Source organism: Rhodnius prolixus, unplaced genomic scaffold, assembly GCF_049639745.1.
Source record: "Rhodnius prolixus isolate KJV_2025 unplaced genomic scaffold, Rpr scaffold_7, whole genome shotgun sequence".
Lineage (NCBI taxonomy): Eukaryota > Metazoa > Arthropoda > Insecta > Hemiptera > Reduviidae > Rhodnius > Rhodnius prolixus.
In genome coordinates, this window is record NW_027411582.1 from 40,778,447 (window position 1) to 40,788,878 (window position 10,432).

Sequence of the window (10,432 nt, forward strand, 5' to 3'; positions counted from 1 at the left end):
AAGGCATTTATAGGACGTGCCGTTACAACCACATCATCGGTGTACGCCATGTGCTGAGTGGGACGATTGTAAATATTCCCGTGTGGGTTAGTGCGAATGGCTCTTATTGCTAATTCTAGCGCCATATTAAATAAAATGGGGAAAAGCGAATTACCCCTGCCCTTACGCATTAGCCTGTGTTTACCTCAAACTCCTCGGACAGTTTTTCCTGAACCTTTAATCGGCATCTCGAGCCTTCAAAAGTCATTCTGGAGAGTCTAATTAATTTCTGCGGTATTCCTTAGGTTCGAAGTCTCATTCAGAGTTTATTTCGTCCACAATGTCGTAAGCTTGTCTGAAGTCCACAAACAAATGGTGTCGGGTTACATTGAACTCCCATGCCTGTTCAACATTTCTCTTATGGAGAAGAAGCTTCTAGGAAGAGAAAATCTAAGAGCAAGCAGCTGGATTCGAACCCGGCATCTCCGTGACGAAGTCTAGTATTCTCTAACCACCGAGCTAATCCCTTCCATTTGATCTGCGATGTTAGGAAAAATTACTCTAATAAATGAGGATATATATTTTATTTAAACAAAAAAAAAACATGAGAATTTGATTAAAACGTTTCGGTGGGATATTTGTGAAAGGGTTGAACCTCAGAAACTGCACGGAAAAGCGAAATATTGAAAAACATCAAATTACAATGTTTTGGTAAATAATGAATTGCCCAAATTTTGGCAGTTTTTCTTATATCTCTGGAAGGAGAATTTTGTAATCGCCGTTATTTTTCTTCTCCTGATGAATGATAATCAGAGCTAATAAATTGCTACCTACATAGGGCTGGTGGCTCAATTGTTGAGGGCTGGTTTGACGCTGTGGCAAAGCAATGGTGGTGTAGATCGATGGAGCGGCCACTCTACGCTCTGGCGGCCTGTCGCTGAAATAAAGCACTACGCTAGCTGCAGGACTGCGGTAGTACAAACCTCTCTCTCGCACACGGGCGATCTGCTATACCTGTCTCACTTTTCACCGACTAAATGTCCGGAGTGGGGACCCTTCAGACCGGCCAAGTTTGGGGCCCTGTCTTCGCCTTCATTATACATTACACTATTGATGGAGTAAACGTGCGCCATTGGATTCATTTGATCTTATCCAAAACAATCCAAAAAACTCGTTTATCGATTCTTTTCTGTATTGTACTTCTTGCCCGCAACACTGAAAGTAAACAAATATTAGCAAATAAATACATTTTACTTAAAAAAATTTTAAATAATTTATTACACTCTTGATATATATCCAGGTCGTATAAAATATGTATTTATTATACATTAAACCTAAGAGTTAAGATGGACATCTCTATAACGCGATGTAATCACTGATCTGTTTCGGCTCAACCCCTCTACCGCTACTTAACAATCTACTAGAGGAAATATTGTTTCAAAAATTAAAATTTCAGATATGACATCAGATATCATTCTTTATTGGCAATGCTTTTCTTAGGTAATTTTAGTTTTGTAAATATTTTGGCCAAAATAATTCATAGGATATTCTGCAAACTTCCTACACACATACAAATATACTGATGAGTTGCTCTGAGGTTTCAATATTAAATATTTACAAACCTTTAATAATTGATAATATTATTTGAAGAAACTTTGTGATTACAACCTTGGCAGTAGGAGAAGTCGTGAGAATTACCATGTTTTCTTAGTTGATAAAACGAACCTCCCAAAAAATGCTTAAAACAAATTTTCATAGACACATTATTCAATTTAAACATTATTGAACTTTGTAAAAGTCCTTTTCGAAAGAATTCAGAAAATTGGTAAATCCATTCGGTAGTGTGGTAATCCCAGTGTTGGAATCGCCTACAAAGTCAATTTTAGCCATGCATTCAATAAACTTCTTTATAAAAAATTAATTTACAAACTCGCAGATCCTAAATTATACCGAATAGTACCTCAGAAAATATTTACAAAACCCACCCCTCTCAATCATTCTCCTTGATAGTAAAATCGTGGACAATTTCTTAAATAAAATTCGTAGCCAAATTAAAACTGTCCGGTAGGACAGTTGTATAAGGGTTGATCATCAAAAACTGCACGAAAAAGCGTAACGTTGAAAAACACCCAACTATGACAATTTTTTCCTCTTTTTCTATAAAAGATAAAATTCCCAAATTTTCTTCATAATATAGGGCAAATCCTCCTTTATAACTGTAATTTTTTTGGCAAAACCCAGATTTAATATATTACGAGAAAAAAGTTGCTGAAAATGAGCAAAAACGGCATTTTCAAAAATTGGTCTTGTTCTTGTTGTTCTTGTTGTTACCTTTTTTGTAAACAACGTAGCGCCTAAACGCGCGAACCGATTTTCATGAATGAGGTATCATTCGATTCGGAATTTTATGTAGATGTGCCTTTTGGGGGTCTCGACGCTGTACATCGAATGGGAGAGGAGTTAGCCCCCTTTATGTAAGGCCCCTCCAAAATTATTATTACTAACCTTAACAAAAACTTACAGTTTAAAATGTTAAGTATAAGGGTTGATTAAACGCCAAAAGGTACATAAATCAGCAAGTACCCAACATTTCATTAATACTTCATTAATATTTAAGTAATTTTACTGCATTAAATTTCATTAATATTTTTTTGAATTTATTAGAGGTCACAGACCCTTATGCTGGCCATTTTAATCTACAAAATATTTGTTCAAGTAGAACACCATTTAACTTAGATTGACTGTAATATCTAATCAACAAACTATTAATTACAGGTTAAAAAGAAAAACTTTATTAAAAAAAAATATGAGGCTAAAAAATTCAAAACTTTTTTCAAAAATGCTTGCACCAACATTCATCAATGATTTTGTTTATTTTATTTATTTATTTTTATTTTTAAATAAAAATCGTCGGTTTAAGTTCGTAATTCGATTAAAGCAATTGTTACTTTATTTAGTAGTCAAGCGTTTTTAATAATAGGTAATAATTAATCTGGCTTTATAGTAAATAATAGTTTTATTCAATTCTCAATCTAGGTATTCTTACCACAGTGTTATATATTTGGAATATAAGATATGCATATTTTTAGGACAGCTAATTATTCCAGTATTTTACCTACTATAAGTAAAATTAGAGGGACTACATTAAATTACAATTGAGAAATGAATAATTATTGTTGAATAATTTACTGGATATTACCTATGCGTTATTTGTACTCACAAATACTTCGGTAAGAAGAATTCTAGACTGAAATATTGTTTTAAATCCGTGATTCAAATTTAAACAGTAGCCGACTCTAACTTTGTCTTTTTCTATTTTAACATGCATGTATATGTGACTACTCAGAATAAAGGGCCTAATAAAGATAAATCAGAAGAATAATTTGGAATAAAGCTATAATAAAGTACCTATTTAATTACGAAGATATAATATACATTTTATCATAATTATAACAAAAAATAAAATATTATGAATGAACTAAGGGAAGGGATTAGCTATGCGGTTAGCGTATTGGATTCCCACGTGGAGAATCCGGGTTCGAATCCAGCTGCTGACCCTTAGATTTTCTCTTCCTAAGAGCTTCTTACAGCTCACTGGCCGGTGATGGACAGTGTTGTCTGTAACGAGAGAACACTGTCCGGAGGCCGGCAGTGCACTGTAAAAAGCTCCGGGCGCCAATAACCTCAGATGTTGACGCGATTTAAATCAATAAAAAAAAAAATTCTGAATGAACTGGCCAGCATAAGGGTCTGTGACCTCTAATAAATTCAAAAAAAATTAATGAAATTTAATGCAGTAAAATTACTTAAATATTAATGAAGTATTAATGAAATGTTGGGTACTTGCTGATTTATGTACCTTTTGGCGTTTAATCAACCCTTATACTTAACATTTTAAACTGTAAGTTTTTGTTAAGGAGATTTTTGTACTTTTTGGATAGATTTTCCTTTTTATCTGTTTTGCAAAGTTACATATCTGCTTTACAGATTTTATTAAAATTTGGAATAATAAATTCTGTCATTATAACCTAAAAAGGTGTTAAGTCGGAACCGTAACTACCACTGGAGAGATCTTTTTAAAGAATGATTATAGTTGCGGTCCCCCAAACCATCCTCAATAACAATTTTTTAGAGAAAGCGTTTTGAATAAAATAGGAAGGCATTTGTACGTAAATAGCAAAATTAAAAAGCGATTTCAGTACTTCTCCCTAAAAGGCAAATATTTTGAATCGAATTCATTGATGTAAATAGGTTCACTCATTGATAATTTTAACGATTGCAGTACTTCCTCTTAGTAGGTGTAAGAGCATGATGGCACTTCACAGCCACGTAGAGGAGCTTTAGCCACTTCTTCGTGGTAAATTTTATCCAAATCGAACTAAGCGTAATAGAAATATTGGTAATAATAGTATTAGAAAAGGCCTTATTTGGGTGGGGCAAACTCCCCTCCTTATGAGTCATAGCGACGAGACTTTTAAAGTGCAAATCTGTACAAAATTTCGATTCGAATGACACTTCATTCATGAAAATCGGTTCACGTTTCGATAATTTGAAACGATTACCATACTTCCCCCTAATAAGGGTAAGAGCAGTACGTCGTTTAAATGTTACGTAGGAGTGCCCTAAACCTTTCATCCTGCCAAATTTTATTAAAATCGGGTTAACATTTACAGAGTTATTAGTAATAATAATTTTGAGAAGGGGCCTCACATATATGGGGCTAACTCCTCCCCCATTCGATGTACAGCGTGGAGACCCCCAAAAGGCACATCTACATAAAATTCCGAATCGAATGACACCTCATTCATGAAAATCGGTTCGCGCGTTTAGGCGCTACGTTGTTTACAAAAAAGGTAACAACAACAACAAGAAGAACAAGAAGAACAAGAAGAACAAGAACAAGAACATTTTCTGAAAATGCCGTTTTTGGTCATTTTCGGCAACTTTTTTCTCAAAATCTACTTAATCTGGGTTGTTGCAAAAAATTACAGTTATAAAGGAGGGTTTGCCCTTTATTTTAAAGAAAATTTGGGAATTTTATCTTTTATAGAAAAAGAGGAAAAAAATGTCAAAGTTGGGTGTTTTTCAACATTACGCTTTTTCGTGCAGTTTTTGACGATCAACCCTTATACAACTGTCCTACCGGACAGTTTTAATTACTCTGTAAATCTTGGCCCGATTATGATAAAATTTGGTAGGATGATAGGGTTAGGGCTCCCCTACGTAACATCAGAGCGACGTTCAGCTCTTACACTTTTTAAGGGGAAGAACAGCAATCGATTTAAATTATCGACTTTCATGACCGATTTTCATGAATGAAGTGTCATTCGAATCGAAATTTTGTACAGATTTGCACTTTAAAAGCCTCGACGCTATGCCTCATAAGGAGGGGAGTTTACCCCTCCCAAGTAAGGCCCTTTCTAAAACTATTATTACCAATATTTCTAAAACGCTTAGTCCGATTTTGATAAAATTTAGCACGAAGAAGTGGTTAAAGCTCCTCTGCGTGGCTGTGAAGTGCCATCATGCTCTTACACCTACTAAGAGAAAGTATTGCAATCGTTAAAATTATCAATGAGTGAACCGATTTTCATCAATAAATTGTCGTTCGATTCAAAATCTTTGCCTCTTTGCCTTTTCGGGAGCAGTACTGTAATTGCAGTTTATTTTTCTTGCTCCTCTTAAAAGGAAGTACTGAAATCGCAGTTTTATTTTGTTACTTATTACAAATACCTTCCTATTTTATTCAAACCGTTTTCTCAAAAAAAAATTGTTATTGAGGATGGTTTGGGCACCGCAACTATAATCATTCTTTAAAAAGATCTCTCCAGTAGTTGTTACGGTTCCGACTTAACACCTTCTCAGGTTATAATGATAGAATTGCTTATTCCAAATTTTAAAAAAATCTAATCTGTAAAGCAGATATGTAAGTTTGCAGAAAAGACAAAAAGGAAAATCTGTCCAAAAGGTACAAAAATCTCCTTAACAAAAACTTACAGTTTAAAAAGTTAAGTATAAGGGTTGATTGAACGCCATAAGGTACACAAATCAGCAAGTACCCAACATTTCATTTATACTTCATTGATATTATTTAAGTAATATTACTGCATTAATTTTCATTCATATTTTTTAAAATTTATTAGATGTCACAGACCCTTATGCTGGCCAGTAAATTCATTATATTTTTTTGTTATAATTTTGATAAAATGTATAATATATCTTCGTTATTAAATAAGTACTTTATTTTAACTCTATTCCAAATTATTCTTCTGATTTATCTTTAATATGCCCTTTATTTTGAGTAGTCACATATACATGCATGTTAAAGTAGAAAAAGACAGTTAGAGTCGGCTACTGTTTAAATTTGAATCAATATTTTTGGATTTAAAACAATATTTCAGTCTTGAATTCGTCTTACCGAAATATTCGTGAGCACAAATAACACACAGTTAATAACAAGTAGATTATTCAACAATAATTATTCATATCTCAATTGTAATTTAATTTAGTCCCCCTAATTTTACTTATAGTAAAGTACTGGAATAATTAGCTGTCCTAAAAATAAGCATATCTTTTTTTTTATATATTACCCATTTACAACATTGTGGGAAGAAAACTTAGATTGTGAATGTAATTGAAGAAAACTATATTATTTACGATAATGCCAGATTAATTTATTATCTATTATTATAAACGTTTGACTACTACATAAAATGACAGTACTTAAACCGACGATTTTTATTTAAAAATACAAAAAAATAAATAAAATAAACAAAATCATTAATATATGTTGGTGTGAGCATTTTTTAAAAAAAGTATTTGAATTTTTTAGCCTCATATTTTTTTTTATTTTTTATAACGTTTTTCTTTCTAACCTGTAATTAATAGTTTGACTGTTATATATAAAATAGATATTACTGTCAATCTACAGTGCTACTTGAACAAATATTTTGTAGATGAAAATGGCCAGCATAAGGGTCTGTGACATCTAATAAATTTTAAAAAATATGAATGAAAATTAATGCAGTAAAATTACTTAAATAATATCAATGAAGTATAAATGAAATTTTGGGTACTTGCTGATTTGTGTACCTTTTGGCGTTCAATCAACCCTTATACTTAACTTTTTAAACTGTAAGTTTTTGTTAAGGAGATTTAGTAATAGCATTGAGCACAAACGCTCTCAGCAAAACCGTTGGAGCCATTTTAGATAATGTTAAATAGTTGAAAGTGCAATCAATAGATTGTGCTTGGCTGAAGAAGTTTTGTACTAAGTCAGCTGTTGTGCTTAGACTAATTATTTTAAATGTTCTGCTTCCTGCGATTTTTAGTTTTCTTCACAAACACATTACTGGACTCATGAGACTCAAACGGACTTTCCCGAGGAAACTCGAAATCAAAAATTTTACATAATCGCAATTCTTTTCTTATCTAGTCAAAGGAAGTGTTAAACATTTAAAACATTTGTAATTCTAGTGACTTTTTCTTTTTAATTCATAATTTTAGCAGTTCAAGCTATAGTTATTTATTTAACAAGTGTGGAAAGTAGTACTTTTCCTCACGCGAGGCAGGGTTTGCACGCACGAGCGAGCGAAGCGAGGCGAGTGCAAGTGCAAATTGCCGAGTGTGAGGAAAATACTTGACATTCGAGTTAAATATTATATTTTTTCTGCAACCATTAGATTTATTAACTAAAAAAATTAAAAATTTCATTTTTACAGTGTCGCGTATTACTACGCGAATTTATAAAAAAAGGGACACCAGCCGGGGGACTCCCAATTTTTCTATACATACGATTGACTGGCCACACTGTTCAGTAGGCAGTGCTGAGTTCAACACCCCTGGCGGCTAGTATTAGTAGTCATCTATCGTCTTTCGTTTTTGCTCTCTCAACTTTTTAACTGTGTGCTTGTACAGTACAGCCTTTTTCAACTGGACCGGAATGCCATCTTGCCTTCTATCAGCACATGTCTGCCTTTTGATCATTTATCATTTATCGGCCCTAGACGGCCTTTTTTGTGGCAGTGGTGGTTCCTTTTATACTGTGCCATTCAACTTAGTAAGCAGCTTTATTCCAATTCGCTTCAAATAGTGGATTAACAGGTGAATCAATTCGTCAATCGGTAAGTCAGCCTATTTTATCCTTTGCATCCTCCTTACTCCTGGGGTATTATTCTTATTACTATTATCATTATTATTATTCCTTCTACCTGGGAGTGGTCTGACTTGCTGGCGGATGTTTATTCACTCTTTTACATCATTCATCAACTTACGCTACACTTCTGCTGCTTCACCTAAATATTCGGCACTACCTACAACTTGTGAGCACTGTTTTACACGCATCCAGTGTGCGTCCAGTTATTCTCAGCCTCCTTCTTAGCGCTGATTCAGGGTAGCCTCGTCGTCAAGGTATTTCCTATTTTATATTTGTTATTTATTATCAAAGGTGATTTAAGGGCCTTTTAACATTTATCCTCTCTTTTATACTTTTTGCTCTGATCTTTTCCATAGACCAGAGCTGGTCCTCCACTTCATAGGAAACCGGATTGTGGGGGCTTGCCTCTACGTCTGCCGTTTTCATTCATCAAACCAGCACCTTGGATCTGCATGGGCTTCGACAGCTTAATCCAGTCCATTACCAGTGCGCCTGACATCGGCGTTGCCGGCTGAAGACTGGGTTTTGGGGTATCATCACCAAAAGGGATGTAGTGAAGAGAAATAAACGCATAGTCGTTGGAAACACTAAAAGACTAGTTCTTATTTTTCGACCACCTGATTCCTGATCTTCAGCAAGTGGGTATTTCCCGTTTAAATACTCCACATACAGTCTACAAAAAGTAATTTATTTATTATAAACATTTATTGTTATATTACAATTATTTACATTACTTACGTATTTACATTACTTATTACATTTTTGCTGTTTCTTTTATTGATGGAGGAGTGTTTTCTAAACTGGAATCACTAGAATCCATTTTAAATTTCTATAAGGTTACACTATAACCCTTTTAACTGTTATAATTAAAAATATCTATTTATTAAAGTATTATTTTTATTTCTATATTCCTTTCAATTTTTATTTTATTTTTTAATATTCGTTTTTTAATTATTTAGTTACGTTAAATAAGCTTATTAAAGTTTTACAGAAAATATTTATGTAAATAACAAAACTTCTTATATCAAGGAAGCACAATAAAGTTTTTCCACTCACTAGTGAGGAAAGTGACACTAATGGGAATATTTCCCCACTAGTGTGGGAAGTTGGGCATTACACAGCTGATTTTAATTGAGTAATGAGAACTTCCCCACATGGTTGCAGAAAAAAGTATTTTGCATGCTCGTTAATGCAACCCAAGTGAAGGGATTAGACATAACAATAAAATCTTACCGGTGGTTTTATTTATCGTAGCACGCATCAGATTGTATCGGGCTTTCAACCATCGTCAGGGCTAGATTAATAAGGTTGATGTAGAGAATTCAACTTCAACTTCTTTCCGTCTAACACTACATTTGCTGACTAGTGTAAAACCTGGTGTGAACTCTCTTAAGTTTTCCTAAACTAAATACGTTTAAAGGAATCTATCTTTCTACCATTCAGGCATTGTTTTTAATCTCTTACAAATTTTAATAAAATTATGGAACATTTTATTAAATTCTTCAAATAAGAAAAAAATAGCACTTCCGATCACCGAATTTAGAAATGTTTCATCAAATTTGAAAATTAAGTCTTTCATTAAATTCTAAAGTGGCAAGCCAGTACAATGAACTGTAATCACATTTTAGAGGTAAGTTTAACCCCACCCCGCTTCACCATAATAGAATTTCTCAGAAAAAAATGTTTCAAATTAAAGTTATTTTACGTGCGTAAAATCAGCTTAAGTTTAAATAAAATGGCAGTTCGAATAAATGTTAGTGGTAGTCCCAATTGGATCCAGGCCTTATTGAGGCATCGGCTTGTGGTACATAAGCTAAATATAAAATGGAATTTTCTGCAAATTTCTGCTTTTGGGTTAGTTCTGGGATAATCATTCAGACAGATAGGCAGACATTGAGAGTGAGCTTAATGCAGATGCCATTGGCGTATTAAGTATAATAGAGAAATTGGTTTCAGCCAATGAAATTAATTTTAGCAGAAATAAACCCAAGGTGATTCACATGTAAAGAAGAGAGAAACCAGTATCCGAAGATATAGTTGTACATCTGAACGGAGTGTGTCTTGAAATGGTAGACTACCTAAAGTTGCTGGATATAGTTTTTGGCGTGAAGTTATGTTCGGACAAGCAATTACAGTATATCTGTGAGAAGTGTTGGCAGGTCGTTAATTTACTGTCAAGAGCAGACAAGGTGCATTTGGTACTTAGTAGTCAGGCACTGAGTGTCATCAACAAAGGTGCATTTCTCCCATTAATGACATGCGACTCCAATTTGGCAACCATACCCATGAAATGTAAAA

General features: G+C 33.6%; 1 long non-coding RNA gene across 1 annotated transcript; it reads left to right on the top strand.

The window, feature by feature from the left end:
- Positions 1-6,951: 6,951 nt before the first annotated feature.
- On the top strand, positions 6,952-9,038 carry LOC141447632 (uncharacterized). The gene is made up of 2 exons (XR_012454483.1): positions 6,952-8,388; positions 8,491-9,038. It is a non-coding gene; the product is annotated as an uncharacterized lncRNA (long non-coding RNA).
- Positions 9,039-10,432: the final 1,394 nt, after the last annotated feature.